Here is a 23986-nt window from a genome sequence, read left to right as displayed (position 1 = left end):
GTTGAAACGACGTAAATAGCTTCTGTATACGTCGAGTTAAGGCTGTTATATCACAATTAAACACACACGATCACGAGGTGCTGCCGCAATCAGGGTAATAACTCGATCGCTATTACGATTCAACGTCCGATCGATTATAACTATCCAACGATTGTCCGAGTGCTGCTCAAATTGAGCTTGTACTTTGTTATTCATTGTGATATCGACTTGAATGTTTGAGTGCTGTTCGAATTCGGACTATGCTCTGTCATTCGTTGTGAATCCATTGAATTATTAAGTATCACACTTGATAATAGTTATGAGGGTTTAATCTCGTGAATTGACGTAACTGCTGAATTAGTTACTAATCCCGTTTGTGTGTGCATTGTTATTTAAATTAGGTTAGAAGGCTAATCAGTAAAGCTTATACTCTGCTCGTAAATCTGCAATGTGAGTCATTCTCTTTTTATCAAACTGTTTTACAAAACTCCAAGTTATTTTTAAAGTTATAATTACAGTGATTAAGTCTATGTAATCACCAAGTTACAGCCGGTATGTGGGGTTTTGTATACATTACTTATTTCCCGTCACACTTGGACAACGAGTTAGCCAAGGGGTGATCTGACCACAGTCACAGACACCATTTGGACAAGGAGATAGCCAATGGGTAGTCGAGTGACAAATACTGTGGGTAGTTGGTTTGATATCAGAAACATTGTAATTCCCCTTAATACTGTAGATTATAACAAATGTGTCGTTTTCAGTAAACTGAATGATTCACTCAGTATTTCCACGCTGACAAAACCTTTTTCAAACATGTTTCAGGTGATCTGGTATGAGCAAAGAAAAGTGCCGCGGAGCACTCCCAGCTTAGAAAAGTGGCTCAATGTAAATAAATAAATGAACATGTTTTGAAAATAAAGATTTTCCTAAGAAATCACATTATTGTAAATTTCGGGAATTTATCCCTAAGTTATGAACGAGCAGTTTAAATTATTGAAAGATCCTGTTTTTAAAAAGACTTCCGCTGTCGCTTAAATTAAATACCACGGGATTCCTGTCCCGCGGCTCCTGAAACGGGTCAAACCGGGTCAGGGGCCGTGACAGGAAAAGGTGGTATCAGAGCCACTGTTTTAAGCTTACTGATTAAGCTCACTATTTTAATTTAAGTACTTAGGAAATTTAAATTGTCATTCTGTGAATATGTGTGCATTAACTGACTAATTGTTAAAATTACAGCATGGGGAAACAAAAGATTTCTGCTATCTACCGTAAATTAGATAGTACCCCTAAAGAACAAGGAACCTCTTCCTCCAAATCTCCCGTCAAGTTAGAGGAAGGAATCTTTGTCCGTAAGGCAAATTATGAAAACCCACTTACACCGGAGAAAAGGAATTTGATTATTAGGAAGGGTCAAGAGAGAAAGAAACCCCAAACCAAGAGAGTGAGGTTTAACCCGAAAATTCAGAAAATTAACAGTAATCCACCAGGGGAAAATAACTTAGAAGAAAAATGGGCAAATCTGTATCTGCTCGCTACTGTAGCAGAAAATGCAAATCTTTAAACTCTAAATCTAAGTGTGTTCTGTTTGCTGTTATGTTGTACAAATTGGTGTGCAATAAAAATGTTTATTTGTTAAGCTTTGTTCCAAAGTTTTAACTTGGCATTTTTGTGCATTTTGCATATATGCTACACAGCATGAGTGAGCTATCCGAGGCATTTCAGAACCTCAACCTCTATCCTGTGGCAATTGAAGTCTCCCACAACTTCACTGGTTACATTGCTGACATAGAGGAACCTCTGGAATTCCAAGCTCCACAGCTGGAAAAAGCAAAACCTAAAAAGAGGAGAAGATATGTAGGGTGGCGAAAAGTGCGCAGAAGGAAACCTAGGAGACTGCCTAAAATAGAAAATCCTGTGAGTGTGAGCAAGGGAAAGGAAATAGAAACCGGAGAAAGTTCCAAACCAGTAGAAATAGGGATAGACCTAAAGCAAAAGGGAATAGAAATCGGAGAAAGCTCTAAACAGCCTGAAGAAATCACATTCCAGGACGAAATAGACCGCCTACTGGATAATTGTGATGTACTAGAGCCTATCAACGATAATCTCTTCTCTTATCCTGCTACAGCCCAACTCCCAATAAACCTAGGACCAGCTATTCCAGACCCACTAGTTCACACACGACCATTAGGCCAAATGGAGGAATGGTGGACCAATGACTGGCAATTCCAAAATATCGTCAATAGTCCCTATAGTTTTCTCCCACAGTTTGATCCAGAACCTATCCCTAATCCGCCATTGAGCTATGAAAATTTAGCTGAACTACGTCAGTTTGGTGAAGAACTGATAGGCACCGGGAATAGGATCCGGGAAATGGGGGAGCAGATCTCTTGGAAGTACGACGAGAGGGAGCGTCGTTACTGAAACTGCCAGTGGACCAAAAGATAGGAGGGGTTTGGAGAAGTTTGTTTGTATTATAACTACTATAGTAAAACTGACTCTGTAAAATGGGCAATAAAACACTGTAAGATAAAAAGTGTGTATTGAAGCAGGTATAATATATAAAACAAAACAGAAGTCGAGGTATCGACAATTTTGGCTATGCTTGCATGTTATACTGATCTATGTGTTTATCTGTGATTTTGGTATCAATAATTAGACACTAATAATTTCTATTAATACTAATTAGCAGATGGAAAACGCTAATAGTGAACCAGTTAATGAAGTAAATCAGTCTGAGCAAAATCAGGAAGATTAATATATAACTAGACAAGATATTGAGCACTTTATTTCTCAAGGGATAGCCAATGCTATTCCAGAAATTGTGGCTGCTGTTCAGAAACCAGCCGAACCACAATTAATTCCTAGTAAACGTACTCCGGAAAATAACGGCAGTAACAGCATAAACGGAGGCGGCAATCATGACGATCATGATCCGCAACAGGCCTCACTCCCTAAGAAAATGAAAGCTGCAACGCCTTGTTGCACTTACAAAGAATTTCTTGCCTGTAAACCCACAGAATTTGCAGGTAACGAAGGGGCAACTGCAACACTGCGTTGGTTAGAGAAAACCGAAGCAGTAATTGCAATAAGTAAATGTATAGAAGAAGATCAAGTGATGTATGCGTCAAACTTGTTCAAAGAAGGGGCGCTAGAATGGTGGAACACGGTGCTACAAGCAAAAGGAAGAAGGGTGGCCTATGCGATGAATTGGGAAGAATTTAAGAGTCTTGTAGAAAGAAAATTCTGTCCCGAATATGAGAAGGAACAAATGGCAAACAAGTTCCTGAGCCATCGTATGATAGGTGTAGACTGTCGAGGATATACTTCGACATTCTTCGAATATGCGAGAGTGGTACCTTCCCTGTGTAACAACTGTCACGAAAATCGATAATTAGGATGATAATTAGGCAATAAGAAAACCCTAATTGAAACACCCAAGTAATTTCGCATAAACCCTAAAATTTTCATAACAATCGGAATCAGGATCAGGGCCCCTAAAACTCGAGGGGGGTAAAACCTAGCTAGTAATTATCTTAAAATTCTTGCTGGAGAAGCAAAATTCGTTTGTTTGTCAACTCATCTAAGCTACTGGACACGAAACAAACCTAGGCTAGTAAATAGACCCGTCGCGCCACGCGACGGGTACACCTGTCTCTCTCGCGTGGCGCGAGGGAGTGCATTTTTCAGATATAAATAGGGGATGTTGGCACTTGAAGTTTTCTGTTCATTCGACGTCCAAATTCTCTGTAACCATCGAGTTATAGCGAATATCGTTCACAACACACACCGATCACGAAGTGTTGCCACAATCAAGGTAATAACTCGATCGCTATTACGATTTAACGTCCGATCGATTATAACTATCCAACGATTGTCCAAGTGCTGCTCAAATTGAGCTTATACTTTGATTATTCGTCGTGATTTCAACTTGAATATTAGAGTGCTGTTCGAATCCGGACTATGCTCTGTTATTCGTTGTAAATCCGATTGAATTATTAAGTATTGCACTTGATAATCTTTGTGAGGGTTTAATCTCGTGAATTGACGTAACTGCTGTATTAGTTACTAACCTGCCTGTGTGTGCATTGTGTTAATTTAGGATAATCAAGGCTAATCAGTAGGCTTATCTATTGCTCGTTAATCTGCAATATGAGTCATTCTCTTTTTATCAACTGTTTTACAAAACTCCAAGATATTTTCAAAGTTATAATTACAGGGATTAAGTCTTTGTAATCACCATATTACAGCCGGTATGTGGGGTTTTGTATACATTACTTGTTTCCCGTCACACTTGGACAAATGGGTGGCCAAGGGGTGATCTGACCACAGTCACAGACACCATTGGACAAATGGGCTAGCCAATGGGTGGTCGAGTGACAAATACTGTGGGTAGTTGGTTTGATATCAGAAACATTGTAATTCCCCTTAATACTGTAATTTATAACTAACGGGTCGTTTTAGAAAACAGAATGATTCACTCAGTATTTCCCCGCTGACAAAACCTTTTTCAAACATGTTTCAGGTGATCTGTGTGATCCAGGAAAAGTGCAGTAAAGCACTACAAGCTCAGAGAAGTGGCTCATTGTGAATAAATAAATAAAACATGTTTTGGAAAATAATGATTTCTGTGTGAAATCAACTGATTGTAAATTATGGGATTTTATCCCTAAAAACTTTGTGTAATATATTAAAACGAGCATTTTACGGTGAAAAGATCCTGTAATAAAAGACTTCCGCTGCCGCATAAATTAAATACCACGGGTACCACTGGACTGCTTGCGGCTCCCGATTCCGTCCAGGGTGGGTCGGGGGTCGTGACAGAAGGTGGTATCAGAGCTAATAATTAATAAACTATTGAGCCACTGATCGAGCCACTGATTTAAGCCTATTACAGAATTAAGTATTTGACAAAATACTTAATCCTACTAGTTATCATTCTGTGATTATTTGTTGTATTAACTGATTATTTATTAATTACAGTATGGGTAAACAAAAGTTGTCTGCTATCTACCACAAATTAGATATTGTATCTTCTTCTAAAAACCCAGTAAACCTAGAAGAAGGAATCTTTGTCCGCAAGGCAAACTATGAGAATCCTCTTTCCCCAGAGAAAAGGGATTCGATACTTAAAAAGAGTCAGGAGAAAAAGAAACCCCGAACCAAGAGAGTTAGGTTTAACCCAGAAGTCCAAGAATTGGGTAATAGTACACCTTGGGAAGATAAAATAGACAAGAAATGGGCAAATCTCTATATGCTAGCTACTGTAGCAGAAAATGCCAATCTCTAAATATCCAGTAAAAGAAATCACTATCCAGTAAATAAATAAAATTCTAGTGTGTTTATTTCTGTTGTCCTTTGTATAAATTAGTATGCAATAAAACTTCAGTGTTTGTTTGTTAAACTTTGTTCCAAAGTTTTAACATTGCATTCTTGTATTTTGCATATATACTATGCAACATGAATGAGATGTCGGAAGCATTTCAGAATCTCAACTTATATCCAGTGCCTATCGAAGTCTCTCACGACTTTACTGGTTACATTGCTGACATAGAAGAACCTGTGGAATTCAAAGCTCCACCGTTGGAAAAAGCCAAACCTAAAAAGAAAAGAAGATACGTAGGGTGGAGGAAAGTACGCCGTAGGAAACCAACCACTAGGAGACTTCCTAAAATAGAAAATCCTGTGAGCATGAACAAGGGAAAGGAAATAGAAACTGGAGAAAATTCGAAACCACCAGAAAAGGAAATAGGAATAGATCTTAAGCAAAAGGGAATAGAAATTGGCGAAAGCTCTAAACAGTCTGAGGAAATCACGTTCCAGGACGAAATAGATCGCCTACTGGATAATTGTGATGTTCTAGAGCCTATCAACGATAATCTTTTCTCTTATCCTGCTACAGCCCAATTTCCACTAAACCTAGGACCAGCTATTCCAGACCCACTAGTTCACACCAGACCATTAGGCCAAATGGAGGAATGGTGGACTAATGACTGGCAATTCCAAAATATAGTTAATAGTCCCTATAGTTTTCTCCCACAGTTTGATCCAGAACCTATCCCTAATCCGCCAATGAGCTATGAAAATTTAGCTGAGTTACGTCAGTTCGGTGAAGAACTGATAGGCACCGGGAATAGGATCCGGGAAATGGGGGAGCAGATCTCTTGGAAGTACGACGAGAGGGAGCGTCGTTACTAAAACTGCCAGTGGACCAAAAGATAGGAAGGGCTGGAAAAAAAGTTTGACTAATATAGTAAAACTGATTCTGTAAAATTTGCAATAAAACCTTGTAAGATATGGTGTGTACGGAGGCATATACAATATACAATAACAAAATGAAAGTCGAGAAATCGACAATTTTGGTTATGTTTGTATGTTGTAGTAATTTATGTCTTCATCTGTGCTAAATTGTTATTAATAAGTTAGACACTAATAAATTCCTACTAATTAGCAGATGGAAAACGCTAACAATGAACCAATTAATGAAGTAAATCAATCTGAGCAAGAACCAGAAGATCAATATATAACCCGACAAGATATTGAGCACTTTATCGCCCAAGGAATAGCCCATGCTATTCCAGAAATTGTGGCTGCTATTCAGAAACCTGCCGAACCACAATTAATTCCTAGTAAACGTATTCCAGAAGATAACGGCAGTAACAGCATAAATGGAGGCGGCAATCATGACAATCATGATCCACAGGCCCCACTCCCTAAGAGAATAAAAGCTGCAACGCCTGGTTGCACTTACAAAGAATTTCTTGCTTGCAAACCCGCAGAATTTGCAGGTAATGAAGGGGCAACTTCAACACTGCGTTGGTTAGAGAAAACCGAGGCAGTAATTGCAATAAGCAAATATGCCGAAGAGGATCAAGTGATGTATGCATCAAATCTGTTCAAAGAAGGAGCACTCGAATGGTGGAACACGGTCCTCCAGGCAAAAGGAAGAAGGGTAGCCTATGCAATGAATTGGGAAGAATTTAAGAGTCTTGTCGAAAGAAAATTCTGTCCCGAATACGAGAAAGAACAAATGGCAAACAAGTTCCTGAGTCATCGTATGTTAGGTGTAGACTGTCGAGGATATACTTCGACATTCTTTGAATACGCAAGGGTGGTGCCAACACTGGCTTCGCCAGAACCGGTACTCATTTCCCGTTACATCTGGGGGTTAATTAGTGAAATTCGAAACACCGTTAAAGCTGCGAGACCTCGTACCATTGACGATGCGGTAGAATTAGCTAACACCCTAACGGATGAATTGGTACGCACAAGAGAGGAAGATCGTAAGAAGGAAATAGCTCAGAAGATTACCCAAGGGTTTCGGTATGGGTAATATCAAGAAAAGAGGAACAGGGCAATCCTCATCACCTCCTTTCTGCAGAAATTGCAAAAAGAAGCATTATGGACAATGCAATATAGTTTGCAATTTTTGCAAGGCAAAAGGACATCGTGAAGAAGACTGCAGAAAGAAAACAAGAATTTGTTATAACTGCAGAGAAAGGGGACATTTTCAATCCGAATGTCCTAAGCTAGCTAAACCAGTAGATAACAAAGCTAAACCAGCTGAAGGAGCAACCAAGAAAAATGTACATGCATTCCAGCTGACCACTCAAGAGGCCGAACTCATTCCAGATGTGATAGCTGGTACGTTCCTAGTACATGACGTATTTGCAAAAGTATTATTTGACTCTGGTGTTGGAACCCGAAGGTTTATTCATGTAGGTTAGCATAGTTTAAGGGTTGTTTTGTTTATTTCTTTTATGTATGTATGTGGGCCGATTATATGTATGTGGGTCATGTCGCAACCGGGTTGGATAGTGGGCTTAGGTTTCGGCCTACTTGATTAGTATTTAAGCAAACCTCAACCTTTTGGTTGAGGTTGTTGATCACATAGGAGGTTGCGAGTTCCACTGCAAGGTCTTGTATCAGTCATCGTTGATCGTTGAATGCAAGATACTTTTGGTTTGTGATTTCTATTATTCTAGATCATTGTTCTTTATCATTGTTTAATCTTGAATCATCTTGTGATTGAATTCCGCACCTTCACAAGACATTGTTGATATCATTGATTGATCCTGCAAGGGTTTTACAATTGGTATCAGAGCCATTGAAGCCATTCAAGGGCTCGGTTTTGATATCATTCGGATTCAAGAATTGTTTGTGCTACTAATCCAGTTTGTTGCTTGTTTTTGCAGTGAAAACCATTGAAATATTTAGTCTGTTCCTGATCGATTCATTAAAAATTTACTGATTTTGGTTTGTTGATCTTTGAAAAGGTGTTTGCTGATTTTACGGGAAGTTGGTGGTCAACAAATTCAAAGATTACAATATCTTTGAATTTTGGAAGTGCTGAAAAATAGGGATTGCGAGTCAACAGATCTTATCTTTTATTCTTTTGCAGGTTTCGACTCGCAACCATCACCGTTGCGGTTCATCACGTTTGGTTTCGACTCGCAACCATCACCGTTGCGGTTCATCACGTTTGGTTTCGACTCGCATCCATCACGGTTTCGGTTCATCCTGTTTCAGTTACGACTCGCAACCATCAGTCAGTCTCCACTCGCAACCAAAGCTGTTTCGACTCGCAACCACAGTTTCGGCTCATCCTGTTTTAGTTACGACTCGCAACCATCAGTCAGTCTCCACTCGCAACCAAAGCTGTTTCGACTCGCAACGACACTGATCTCGACTCGGAACGACACTGATTTACGGACCTTTGAACTGTTGACTTTTGGACTTAAAAATATATTTAATTAATTAATTAACTGATTAATTAAACATGTCGACAAACAACAGTGAATTGACTGCCCTTAATCAACAACAAGAATTGGATTCAAAGCTTGGAACCACAACACGCATTCCTAGGTTAACCGATGCTAATGATTTTCCCGAGTGGAAGTGGCGCTTTGAACAACACTTGAAGGTTAAGGATTATAAACTGTGGCGAAGCATTTTGAGAGGTCCTAGGGAGATTATGATGGAAAGCTCCACTGAACCAGGTCTTAAGGTAAAGAAACCTAGAGATCAGTACACTGAAGATGATTTGCTTATTGTTGAAGAAGATGATCGAGCTCTTTCTTACTTAACCATGGGATTGGGTCCTGATATTGCTATTGGATTTCGCACCTGCAAATCTGCCAAAGAATTGTGCGATTCTCTGATCGAAGTATATGAAGGAAACGAAGATATGAAAGAGAGCCGAAGAAATCTGCTGCAACAAAACTTCAACAATTTCAACCATATTTATGGTGAAACGATAGACAATCAGATTCAGAGATTTGTGAAGCTGATCACCCAAATGCAAATGGAAGAAATTCATACAACAAATGCATCCACAAACCGACAACTTCTTAATGCACTACCAAAGAGTTGGGATCATCATGTTGCTATGATCAAGAAGACTAAAGATCTCGCTAGATGCACTCTGCCAGAGATGATCTCTCACATTAAGGCATGCGAACTGGATGATAAGCAAAGAGAAACAAATTACAAGAACAGTATGCTAGCTGCTGGTTTCTCCATTGCTCCCGCTTCCTCTAACAACAGCAACACAGCCTTATTGTCTCAAGGAGGTTTTCAGATGTTTCGCAATACTTCATCCGCTACTCCAACTTCAGCAAAGGTGCACTCATCTGGATCCTCTAATCAAGTCGTTTCTCCTGCTGCCTCTGCTTCCATTCCAAATTCTGGAAATATCTCTACTGCTGCTTCTGCTTCCGCTGCAAACAACGAAATGATAGCCTTCTTTGCTAAACAATCAAAGGAAAACTTGGATATCGCAGCTTCAGTGATCAACTGTTTGAATGCTTTTATTGCAGGAAAACTTGATCCACCAAAGTGGAGTCCTGATGATCTGACACAGATTCATCCAGATGATGTTGAAGAAATGGACATCACCTGGCAGATGGCAATGGCAGCTTTCAGAGCCCAAAAGTTTGTGAAAAGAACAGGTAAAAACAGGTGGGGAAATGCATGGAATGGAGCTGCTAAAGTGCCCTTTAATCTTCGTTGCTTCAACTGTCATGAGGAAGGACACTATGCTCGAAACTGCCCGAAGCCACTTATAAACAGAGATCAAACTCCTGCAACTCCTGCCCAACCTGCAACTCCTAATCGAGAAAGAGCTCTTGTGACCACTACAAGTATAGCAGATGCTGCTGCTTCTGGAAGTCCACAGCCGCAAGGATTAGCACAAGCACTGGTGGTTCAGCCCAACCTCAATTTTGATTGGACTTCAGAAATTGAGCGTCTGAACATATCAGCTCCAGAGAATCAAACTGCTACATCCAACATTGCATTCATGACTTCAAGCGAACATAGCCCAAAGCCAGAGGAAGAGACTGCAGCTGATGACTTTGCGTTCATGACTCAAATTCTTTCAGCTCCTGTTAAAGGTCTCACTAAAGAAGAGGTAATTTCCGTTTTCTGTACTCCTGAGTGTAGGGAAAGGGTTGAGGCTTATAGAATACACAACGCTGAGCTCATTCAAGATTATAATGACATAAAAAATAAGAACTTTACTTTGTCTAAAAATGAGAAACTGTATAAAGAAAAAATTGAGGCTCAGCGAAAGGACATCATCAAACTAAAGGATGATGTGAGTGTAAAAACAGCCCATTTCCTAGAAGCTCAAGAAAAGGTGTGCATTTTAACAAAGGAACTGGAAGATATTAGAAACAGATATCAAATTAATGAACTTAATATCAAGAAGTTTGATTCTTCCAGTAAATTGGTTAAAAATCTTTGTGATCAACAAATCGCTTTTAAAGAAAAGAAAGGGCGTGGCTTGGGTTACACTCAGACTCCTCCTCCGTACAATGATAATTATACTTATCTACCAATGACCGAGGAGGAGATGATAAATGAGAGTAAAATGACGTATGGTTTGAAAAACCACAAATCGTCTGTTCATGACAGACATGTTGAGCCACAAAAGTCTACTCCATTGAATTTTGTTCACAAAGGCACAATTGATCCTAATGTTTCATCTTCGTGTGCAGATGATAGCTCTGAAGTAAAGTGTGATGATGTTCATGGCAGTGAACCGGTTATTATTTCAAATGTTTCTGAACCATATTTTGAACATTATTCTGAACCAACTGAGTCTGACATTGCTTTTACTAGTTCTTTGTTTGCGTCGTTTTCAGCTTATGTTTCGTCTTGTGAGCCTGTTGTTTTGGGCAAAACTGATAATGTTTGTGTTGATGATTTGAACAATAAGTGTGGTGATGATTGTTTTTCAGCTAATGTTTGTGATCCTAACATCTCTAATGTTTCAGCTTGTGAAAATCTTACAGGTGAGGTCCCTCAGGATGCATTCAGTGAAACCACTGAAACGACTTCTCAAGAAAATCAAGAGTATCCTGATTCTTCTTCTGAATCTGTCTCAGTGGGTGTCCCTAATGTTGAATCTAGTGGGACCCCATTGGAAACTGAATTAAACAATGAACCTGAAACTGTGTTGCATGATCAATGCTCTGAGGAAATGCACATTGATGAAACTTCTTCATGTTCAGAAAAGGAACCTGATTCAGTTTCACATGACAAATGCATTGAGGAAGAGCATATTGTTGAGACTTCTTCTTGTTCGGGAAGTGAACCTGAATCAGTTTCATATGATAAATGCCTTGATAAAACGCATTTGGATGAAACTCGTACATGTTCAAATTCTGAATCAAGATTAAGTAAAAATGAAAAGGATGCTGATCTAAGAGAGAAATCTTTAAAAGAAAATTTATCTAAAGAAAAACCACAAGTCAAATCATCTAAATCCTCAGAGCAATCACAAGTCAAACATGTTCAGAAAATTAAAACATCAAATCACACGAAATCAAGCAAACAGAGTCAAAATGTCAAGAATATTCAAAATATGAAACGTCAAACATGTTTTAACTGTGGCATTGCTGGTTACATTGCCAGAAATTGTGGTAAACTCCCAAGGACATCGAACAAGAAAACATCAGGGCGAAATCAGAAGGTCACGTATAACCGATATCACTGTTCGGAGTCCATGATGTCTGCAAGGACTAAGACAATGAAGAACAACTATCATAGGACTAGACCTTCTGATCAGGATTGGAATGCAGCCAAACGCTATAATCAATATCAGAATAGACAAACAAATTTTCAGCGTAATCGAAGTAATTCTTTTGGTAATGCTTTTGAAAGTTTCAATTCTAACTGGTCAAGACAGTTTTGGAAACCTAAAGCTAATGGTATGCAATCCAATTCAATAAAATCATGTCATCAAAATGTCGCCAAAAGGAATGTTTCAAAATTTCTGAATAAAGATAATTTAGTGTGGCAGAGAGTGACGTATATTGATGCACAAGGAAAACCCAGATCCACTATGGGCTGGGTTCCTAAATCTAACTAATCCCGCTAATCGTGCAGGAACAGCTGTGGAGGACTACCGTGCGCCTCTGGTACATGGATAGTGGCTGTTCCAGGCACATGACAGGAGACTTATCCCAACTGGTAAATGTCAAAGAGTTTAATGGTGGATATGTCTCATTTGCGGGAGGAGAGTCAGGCAGAATCACGTTAAAAGGAACTGTTCAAAACGGCGTCTTAAGCTTTGAGAATGTTAATTATGTTCCAGAACTGAAACACAATCTGTTAAGTATTTCGCAGATCTGTGATCGAGGGAATTCAGTTCATTTCACGAAGAAGGGGTGTTATGTTCTTAAGCCTGGGATTGTCATTCCAGAAGACTGGTTCTTGATGACAGCTGAGAGAAAGGGAAATGCTTACGTTATTGATATGAACAAGAAACCGTGTGAAGAGATCACTTGTCTATTTTCAAAGATTTCGGAGCATGATGGTCTGCTGTGGCATCGTCGACTTGGGCATGTGAATATGAAAAACCTGAACCGTCTAGCTAAAGGTCAATTGGTACGTGATCTTCCAATCAAGGACTTCATGTTGGTGGAGAAATGTGTTGCTTGTGCGAAAGGGAAAGCTCATCGAAAACCCCATAAGACTAAACCAGCACCTTCGACAAAAGCTGTACTCGAGCTACTTCACATGGATCTTTTTGGCCCAGTGAATGTGCTAAGTTTTGGGAAGAAAGCTTATTGTCTAGTAATCGTCGATGATTACTCTCGCTACACCTGGGTGTACTTTCTCAGTCATAAAAATGAAACTGCTGTATTGGTGAAACAATTCATCAATTTGGCTGAAAATCAAGCGAGTGCTAAGGTGAAGGTCATTCGATCAGACAATGGGACAGAGTTCAAGAACATTACTTTGGATACATTCTGCATTGATAAGGGAATAGATCGTCAGTACAGTGCGCCACGAACTCCTCAACAAAATGGAGTTGCTGAAAGAAGGAATCGTACTCTCATCGAGGCTGCACGAACTATGCTGGCGGATTCGAAGCTTCCTAGCTTCTTTTGGGCTGAGGCTGTTAGCACGGCTTGTTACATCCAGAATCACGCTTTAGTAAACAAACGTCATATGAAAACGCCTTATGAGATTCTGGAGGGACGTAAACCTTCGGTTTTACACTTTCGTATCTTTGGTTGTCCATGTGTATTATTACTCATGGACTCCAACGGAAAGTTTGAAGTCAAAGGGGACGAATGTTTCTTTGTTGGATATGCTAAGGGCTCTGCTTATAGAGTATACAACAAAGTAACTAAAAAGGTCGTCGAGTCGTGCAACATAGAGTGGCTTGAAGAGAATGCTACGGATGCTAGAGTCGGTCCAGATTGGTTATACGATTATTCTGAATTGTTTAAATCATTTAACCCTTTGTCAAGTGATTTCTCAGGTGCAGGTACGTCCATTCCCAAACAACCATTGTCATTTGAAGACACTGAAGACGAAGAACAGATGCAAGAAAGCGTGAGACATCATACCATTGATCCACCGGGAATGTCGTTTACGCAGCATCCTACGCCTCCGCCGACGTTCAATCGATCCCCTGAAGGTGCCCCAACTGGTGGTTCTGCATCAAGCAGTTCTGACAATGTACTGTTTCCTGAACCAATTCCTGAGGATTGCATTGTCACCACTCCTTTAGCTCATAGTACAGCAGCACCTAATGAGGGGGAGTCTAGCAACACCACCACTTAAGAGGAGATTGTACCTGATTTGGCCATACCTACGAGCGTTCAACGCAATCACCCAATAGAAAATGTGATTGGTCCTGTAAATGCAGGAATTTTAACCAGGAGTCAATCAGGAATCATTAACACTTGCTTATATTCTTGTTATCTTTCTCAAATCGAACCTAAAACCATTGATATAGCTTTGTAGGAACCTGGCTGGGTAGATGCTATGCACGAAGAGCTGAACCAGTTTGAAAAACTTGGAGTATGGAAACTCGTCAAGTTGCCAACAGGAAAACGTAAGCTTGGAACTAGATGGGTATTTCGAAACAAGCAGGATTCTGCAGGAGTCATCGTTCGAAACAAAGCAAGGCTGGTGGTTCAGGGATTTAGACAAATTGAAGGACTGGACTATGATGAAGTATATGCTCCAGTTGCACGACTTGAAGCCATCCGGATCTTTTTAGCTTACGCGTCATACATGGGATTCACTGTTTATCAGATGGATGTCAAGACCGCGTTTCTCTATGGAGATGTGAAGGAAGAAATTTTTGTCGAGCAGCCACCAGGGTTTGTGCATCCAGACCATCCTGAGTACGCTTACAAGCTAGACAAGGCACTGTACGGGTTACACCAGGCTCCTCGAGCTTGGTATGCTACCTTAACAGAGCATCTTTTGGCTCATGGGTATACGCGTGGCACCATAGACCAGACTCTGTTTATCAAGAAGGTAGGAAGTGATCAAATCTTGGTTCAAATCTATGTTGATGATATCATTTTCGGATCTACAAGTGAGGATCTTTGCAAGGAGTTTGAGAGAGTTATGAAGAAGAAGTTTGAAATGAGTGCTCTGGGGGAAATGACACTGTTTTTGGGTCTACAAGTCAAGCAGAGTTCGCAAGGGATTCTTATTCATCAAGGGAAGTATGTGGATGATGTGCTGGCAAAATTCAGATTTACGGATGCAAAGCCTGCTGAAACACCCATGGCAGAGAGACCACTATTGACTGAAGATGAAGAAGGAGAGTCTGTAAATCAACGTCAATACAGGTCCATGATCGGGTCATTGATGTATCTCACAGCTAGCCGTCCGGACATCATGTTTGCTGTTTGCAACTGTGCACGCTATCAGGCTAATCCTAAAACTTCTCATCTTACTGCTGTTAAAAGAATCTTTCGGTATCTTAAAGGCCGACCTCGGTTTGGCCTGTGGTATCCGAGGGATTCCAATTTTGACTTGTTTGCTTTCTCTGACAGCAACTTTGGAGGTACTGACAGTGACAGGAAATCTACATCTGCGGGATGCCAATTTTTGGGTGATCGGCTCATTTCTTGGCAATGCAAGAAACAACAAACAGTGGCGATATCTACAGCTGAAGCCGAGTATGTTGCTACTTCTGCTTCTTGCTCTCAAGTGGTGTGGATGCAACATCAATTGCAGGATTATGGTTTGACTTATCTTAACACTACTATTTACTGCGATAATGATGCTGCAATACAAATTGTTCGAAATCCTGTCTTTCACTCCAAAACCAAGCACATTGATATTAAAGTTCATTTTATCCGAGACTGTTTTGACAGAGGTCTTATTACTCTTGAACAAATCGACACAGATGCAAATGCTGCCGATTTGTTCACCAAACCTGTCAGCAGCTCGAAATTCAGAGTGCTTGTGGATTTTCTAAAAATGATCCGTTTTACTGATTGAGCATGTTTTTTGTTTTTCGTAGGTAAATTTGTTCATAAAGTTTTCTATTCTTAGGTAGTTTTTTATTTATGTTCAAATTTAGGGGGAGAAATTTTGAAAAATACAAAAACATTAAAAAAATCGAAAAATACAAAAAGAAGTGTGGCTGGACTGGGAAATGAAATGAATTTTCACATTATGGTCGAGGGCTGACTCATGTAAGACCAGTATCGAAAAAGTTTGACTCTAGTATGATGTGTTGGTAGGCTCTATCCTTAAGATTGGAAACATTAGCTGTTTCTGTTCAGAACTAAACTAGTACATGACCTCAGAAAAGAAAATCACCTGGAATTAGCTCATGTCTATTTGAATGTCTGTATGTTTTTCCCGATACACACAATTTTGATCTGATTCTGAAATCTTATCTGAAAAAGTCGTGTACCTCCTCTGCTGCATCCAGATACATGCTGACCTGGAGGTGGCGCTTTGAACAACACTTGAAGGTTAAGGATTATAAACTGTGGCGAAGCATTTTGAGAGGTCCTAGGGAGATTATGATGGAAAGCTCCACTGAACCAGGTCTTAAGGTAAAGAAACCTAGAGATCAGTACACTGAAGATGATTTGCTTATTGTTGAAGAAGATGATCGAGCTCTTTCTTACTTAACCATGGGATTGGGTCCTGATATTGCTATTGGATTTCGCACCTGCAAATCTGCCAAAGAATTGTGCGATTCTCTGATCGAAGTATATGAAGGAAACGAAGATATGAAAGAGAGCCGAAGAAATCTGCTGCAACAAAACTTCAACAATTTCAACCATATTTATGGTGAAACGATAGACAATCAGATTCAGAGATTTGTGAAGCTGATCACCCAAATGCAAATGGAAGAAATTCATACAACAAATGCATCCACAAACCGACAACTTCTTAATGCACTACCAAAGAGTTGGGATCATCATGTTGCTATGATCAAGAAGACTAAAGATCTCGCTAGATGCACTCTGCCAGAGATGATCTCTCACATTAAGGCATGCGAACTGGATGATAAGCAAAGAGAAACAAATTACAAGAACAGTATGCTAGCTGCTGGTTTCTCCATTGCTCCCGCTTCCTCTAACAACAGCAACACAGCCTTATTGTCTCAAGGAGGTTTTCAGATGTTTCGCAATACTTCATCCGCTACTCCAACTTCAGCAAAGGTGCACTCATCTGGATCCTCTAATCAAGTCGTTTCTCCTGCTGCCTCTGCTTCCATTCCAAATTCTGGAAATATCTCTACTGCTGCTTCTGCTTCCGCTGCAAACAACGAAATGATAGCCTTCTTTGCTAAACAATCAAAGGAAAACTTGGATATCGCAGCTTCAGTGATCAACTGTTTGAATGCTTTTATTGCAGGAAAACTTGATCCACCAAAGTGGAGTCCTGATGATCTGACACAGATTCATCCAGATGATGTTGAAGAAATGGACATCACCTGGCAGATGGCAATGGCAGCTTTCAGAGCCCAAAAGTTTGTGAAAAGAACAGGTAAAAACAGGTGGGGAAATGCATGGAATGGAGCTGCTAAAGTGCCCTTTAATCTTCGTTGCTTCAACTGTCATGAGGAAGGACACTATGCTCGAAACTGCCCGAAGCCACTTATAAACAGAGATCAAACTCCTGCAACTCCTGCCCAACCTGCAACTCCTAATCGAGAAAGAGCTCTTGTGACCACTACAAGTATAGCAGATGCTGCTGCTTCTGGAAGTCCACAGCCGCAAGGATTAGCACAAGCACTGGTGGTTCAGCCCAACCTCAATTTTGATTGGACTTCAGAAATTGAGCGTCTGAACATATCAGCTCCAGAGAATCAAACTGCTACATCCAACATTGCATTCATGACTTCAAGCGAACATAGCCCAAAGCCAGAGGAAGAGACTGCAGCTGATGACTTTGCGTTCATGACTCAAATTCTTTCAGCTCCTGTTAAAGGTCTCACTAAAGAAGAGGTAATTTCCGTTTTCTGTACTCCTGAGTGTAGGGAAAGGGTTGAGGCTTATAGAATACACAACGCTGAGCTCATTCAAGATTATAATGACATAAAAAATAAGAACTTTACTTTGTCTAAAAATGAGAAACTGTATAAAGAAAAAATTGAGGCTCAGCGAAAGGACATCATCAAACTAAAGGATGATGTGAGTGTAAAAACAGCCCATTTCCTAGAAGCTCAAGAAAAGGTGTGCATTTTAACAAAGGAACTGGAAGATATTAGAAACAGATATCAAATTAATGAACTTAATATCAAGAAGTTTGATTCTTCCAGTAAATTGGTTAAAAATCTTTGTGATCAACAAATCGCTTTTAAAGAAAAGAAAGGGCGTGGCTTGGGTTACACTCAGACTCCTCCTCCGTACAATGATAATTATACTTATCTACCAATGACCGAGGAGGAGATGATAAATGAGAGTAAAATGACGTATGGTTTGAAAAACCACAAATCGTCTGTTCATGACAGACATGTTGAGCCACAAAAGTCTACTCCATTGAATTTTGTTCACAAAGGCACAATTGATCCTAATGTTTCATCTTCGTGTGCAGATGATAGCTCTGAAGTAAAGTGTGATGATGTTCATGGCAGTGAACCGGTTATTATTTCAAATGTTTCTGAACCATATTTTGAACATTATTCTGAACCAACTGAGTCTGACATTGCTTTTACTAGTTCTTTGTTTGCGTCGTTTTCAGCTTATGTTTCGTCTTGTGAGCCTGTTGTTTTGGGCAAAACTGATAATGTTTGTGTTGATGATTTGAACAATAAGTGTGGTGATGATTGTTTTTCAGCTAATGTTTGTGATCCTAACATCTCTAATGTTTCAGCTTGTGAAAATCTTACAGGTGAGGTCCCTCAGGATGCATTCAGTGAAACCACTGAAACGACTTCTCAAGAAAATCAAGAGTATCCTGATTCTTCTTCTGAATCTGTCTCAGTGGGTGTCCCTAATGTTGAATCTAGTGGGACCCCATTGGAAACTGAATTAAACAATGAACCTGAAACTGTGTTGCATGATCAATGCTCTGAGGAAATGCACATTGATGAAACTTCTTCATGTTCAGAAAAGGAACCTGATTCAGTTTCACATGACAAATGCATTGAGGAAGAGCATATTGTTGAGACTTCTTCTTGTTCGGGAAGTGAACCTGAATCAGTTTCATATGATAAATGCCTTGATAAAACGCATTTGGATGAAACTCGTACATGTTCAAATTCTGAATCAAGATTAAGTAAAAATGAAAAGGATGCTGATCTAAGAGAGAAATCTTTAAAAGAAAATTTATCTAAAGAAAAACCACAAGTCAAATCATCTAAATCCTCAGAGCAATCACAAGTCAAACATGTTCAGAAAATTAAAACATCAAATCACACGAAATCAAGCAAACAGAGTCAAAATGTCAAGAATATTCAAAATATGAAACGTCAAACATGTTTTAACTGTGGCATTGCTGGTTACATTGCCAGAAATTGTGGTAAACTCCCAAGGACATCGAACAAGAAAACATCAGGGCGAAATCAGAAGGTCACGTATAACCGATATCACTGTTCGGAGTCCATGATGTCTGCAAGGACTAAGACAATGAAGAACAACTATCATAGGACTAGACCTTCTGATCAGGATTGGAATGCAGCCAAACGCTATAATCAATATCAGAATAGACAAACAAATTTTCAGCGTAATCGAAGTAATTCTTTTGGTAATGCTTTTGAAAGTTTCAATTCTAACTGGTCAAGACAGTTTTGGAAACCTAAAGCTAATGGTATGCAATCCAATTCAATAAAATCATGTCATCAAAATGTCGCCAAAAGGAATGTTTCAAAATTTCTGAATAAAGATAATTTAGTGTGGCAGAGAGTGACGTATATTGATGCACAAGGAAAACCCAGATCCACTATGGGCTGGGTTCCTAAATCTAACTAATCCCGCTAATCGTGCAGGAACAGCTGTGGAGGACTACCGTGCGCCTCTGGTACATGGATAGTGGCTGTTCCAGGCACATGACAGGAGACTTATCCCAACTGGTAAATGTCAAAGAGTTTAATGGTGGATATGTCTCATTTGCGGGAGGAGAGTCAGGCAGAATCACGTTAAAAGGAACTGTTCAAAACGGCGTCTTAAGCTTTGAGAATGTTAATTATGTTCCAGAACTGAAACACAATCTGTTAAGTATTTCGCAGATCTGTGATCGAGGGAATTCAGTTCATTTCACGAAGAAGGGGTGTTATGTTCTTAAGCCTGGGATTGTCATTCCAGAAGACTGGTTCTTGATGACAGCTGAGAGAAAGGGAAATGCTTACGTTATTGATATGAACAAGAAACCGTGTGAAGAGATCACTTGTCTATTTTCAAAGATTTCGGAGCATGATGGTCTGCTGTGGCATCGTCGACTTGGGCATGTGAATATGAAAAACCTGAACCGTCTAGCTAAAGGTCAATTGGTACGTGATCTTCCAATCAAGGACTTCATGTTGGTGGAGAAATGTGTTGCTTGTGCGAAAGGGAAAGCTCATCGAAAACCCCATAAGACTAAACCAGCACCTTCGACAAAAGCTGTACTCGAGCTACTTCACATGGATCTTTTTGGCCCAGTGAATGTGCTAAGTTTTGGGAAGAAAGCTTATTGTCTAGTAATCGTCGATGATTACTCTCGCTACACCTGGGTGTACTTTCTCAGTCATAAAAATGAAACTGCTGTATTGGTGAAACAATTCATCAATTTGGCTGAAAATCAAGCGAGTGCTAAGGTGAAGGTCATTCGATCAGACAATGGGACAGAGTTCAAGAACATTACTTTGGATACATTCTGCATTGATAAGGGAATAGATCGTCAGTACAGTGCGCCACGAACTCCTCAACAAAATGGAGTTGCTGAAAGAAGGAATCGTACTCTCATCGAGGCTGCACGAACTATGCTGGCGGATTCGAAGCTTCCTAGCTTCTTTTGGGCTGAGGCTGTTAGCACGGCTTGTTACATCCAGAATCACGCTTTAGTAAACAAACGTCATATGAAAACGCCTTATGAGATTCTGGAGGGACGTAAACCTTCGGTTTTACACTTTCGTATCTTTGGTTGTCCATGTGTATTATTACTCATGGACTCCAACGGAAAGTTTGAAGTCAAAGGGGACGAATGTTTCTTTGTTGGATATGCTAAGGGCTCTGCTTATAGAGTATACAACAAAGTAACTAAAAAGGTCGTCGAGTCGTGCAACATAGAGTGGCTTGAAGAGAATGCTACGGATGCTAGAGTCGGTCCAGATTGGTTATACGATTATTCTGAATTGTTTAAATCATTTAACCCTTTGTCAAGTGATTTCTCAGGTGCAGGTACGTCCATTCCCAAACAACCATTGTCATTTGAAGACACTGAAGACGAAGAACAGATGCAAGAAAGCGTGAGACATCATACCATTGATCCACCGGGAATGTCGTTTACGCAGCATCCTACGCCTCCGCCGACGTTCAATCGATCCCCTGAAGGTGCCCCAACTGGTGGTTCTGCATCAAGCAGTTCTGACAATGTACTGTTTCCTGAACCAATTCCTGAGGATTGCATTGTCACCACTCCTTTAGCTCATAGTACAGCAGCACCTAATGAGGGGGAGTCTAGCAACACCACCACTTAAGAGGAGATTGTACCTGATTTGGCCATACCTACGAGCGTTCAACGCAATCACCCAATAGAAAATGTGATTGGTCCTGTAAATGCAGGAATTTTAACCAGGAGTCAATCAGGAATCATTAACACTTGCTTATATTCTTGTTATCTTTCTCAAATCGAACCTAAAACCATTGATATAGCTTTGTAGGAACCTGGCTGGGTAGATGCTATGCACGAAGAGCTGAACCAGTTTGAAAAACTTGGAGTATGGAAACTCGTCAAGTTGCCAACAGGAAAACGTAAGCTTGGAACTAGATGGGTATTTCGAAACAAGCAGGATTCTGCAGGAGTCATCGTTCGAAACAAAGCAAGGCTGGTGGTTCAGGGATTTAGACAAATTGAAGGACTGGACTATGATGAAGTATATGCTCCAGTTGCACGACTTGAAGCCATCCGGATCTTTTTAGCTTACGCGTCATACATGGGATTCACTGTTTATCAGATGGATGTCAAGACCGCGTTTCTCTATGGAGATGTGAAGGAAGAAATTTTTGTCGAGCAGCCACCAGGGTTTGTGCATCCAGACCATCCTGAGTACGCTTACAAGCTAGACAAGGCACTGTACGGGTTACACCAGGCTCCTCGAGCTTGGTATGCTACCTTAACAGAGCATCTTTTGGCTCATGGGTATACGCGTGGCACCATAGACCAGACTCTGTTTATCAAGAAGGTAGGAAGTGATCAAATCTTGGTTCAAATCTATGTTGATGATATCATTTTCGGATCTACAAGTGAGGATCTTTGCAAGGAGTTTGAGAGAGTTATGAAGAAGAAGTTTGAAATGAGTGCTCTGGGGGAAATGACACTGTTTTTGGGTCTACAAGTCAAGCAGAGTTCGCAAGGGATTCTTATTCATCAAGGGAAGTATGTGGATGATGTGCTGGCAAAATTCAGATTTACGGATGCAAAGCCTGCTGAAACACCCATGGCAGAGAGACCACTATTGACTGAAGATGAAGAAGGAGAGTCTGTAAATCAACGTCAATACAGGTCCATGATCGGGTCATTGATGTATCTCACAGCTAGCCGTCCGGACATCATGTTTGCTGTTTGCAACTGTGCACGCTATCAGGCTAATCCTAAAACTTCTCATCTTACTGCTGTTAAAAGAATCTTTCGGTATCTTAAAGGCCGACCTCGGTTTGGCCTGTGGTATCCGAGGGATTCCAATTTTGACTTGTTTGCTTTCTCTGACAGCAACTTTGGAGGTACTGACAGTGACAGGAAATCTACATCTGCGGGATGCCAATTTTTGGGTGATCGGCTCATTTCTTGGCAATGCAAGAAACAACAAACAGTGGCGATATCTACAGCTGAAGCCGAGTATGTTGCTACTTCTGCTTCTTGCTCTCAAGTGGTGTGGATGCAACATCAATTGCAGGATTATGGTTTGACTTATCTTAACACTACTATTTACTGCGATAATGATGCTGCAATACAAATTGTTCGAAATCCTGTCTTTCACTCCAAAACCAAGCACATTGATATTAAAGTTCATTTTATCCGAGACTGTTTTGACAGAGGTCTTATTACTCTTGAACAAATCGACACAGATGCAAATGCTGCCGATTTGTTCACCAAACCTGTCAGCAGCTCGAAATTCAGAGTGCTTGTGGATTTTCTAAAAATGATCCGTTTTACTGATTGAGCATGTTTTTTGTTTTTCGTAGGTAAATTTGTTCATAAAGTTTTCTATTCTTAGGTAGTTTTTTATTTATGTTCAAATTTAGGGGGAGAAATTTTGAAAAATACAAAAACATTAAAAAAATCGAAAAATACAAAAAGAAGTGTGGCTGGACTGGGAAATGAAATGAATTTTCACATTATGGTCGAGGGCTGACTCATGTAAGACCAGTATCGAAAAAGTTTGACTCTAGTATGATGTGTTGGTAGGCTCTATCCTTAAGATTGGAAACATTAGCTGTTTCTGTTCAGAACTAAACTAGTACATGACCTCAGAAAAGAAAATCACCTGGAATTAGCTCATGTCTATTTGAATGTCTGTATGTTTTTCCCGATACACACAATTTTGATCTGATTCTGAAATCTTATCTGAAAAAGTCGTGTACCTCCTCTGCTGCATCCAGATACATGCTGACCTGGAGGTGCTAGGCAACTACAGCTTCTGCTGCATCCAGATACATGCTGACCTAGCTGTACGTTGTCGATCTGTAGATCAATTAACACCCGAAAGAGGCCCTCAAGTGCCCAAAAGAAACCCATGAAACCTATATCAAATTGAGAAAACTCATTTGATTTGTATATTACACCATCTCTGCTTAAGATCTATTCTGTTCTCTTCTCAATCTAATCCCAGTTAAGATTTCAGAAATTTGGATTGGACTTGTGAAATATGTGGTAGGGAAACTGCTTGCATGATAGAGTGAGCTGTGCATAATCCCAGGATTTGATTAGTATTTGTTTGGGTGTTCATTATTAAAATATCAAAACATGATAAAATGAGATACAGGCAGTGATATGGAAAAGGTCTAGGGAGATGAGTTTAAGAGGACAAATATACTGGCAGTTGTCTAGATCATCCTGTAGTAGATCAGTGTTGATAAGT

The sequence above is a fragment of the Helianthus annuus genome, chromosome 10, assembly GCF_002127325.2.
Source record: "Helianthus annuus cultivar XRQ/B chromosome 10, HanXRQr2.0-SUNRISE, whole genome shotgun sequence".
NCBI lineage: Eukaryota > Viridiplantae > Streptophyta > Magnoliopsida > Asterales > Asteraceae > Helianthus > Helianthus annuus.
This window is presented reverse-complemented; position numbering follows the sequence as displayed.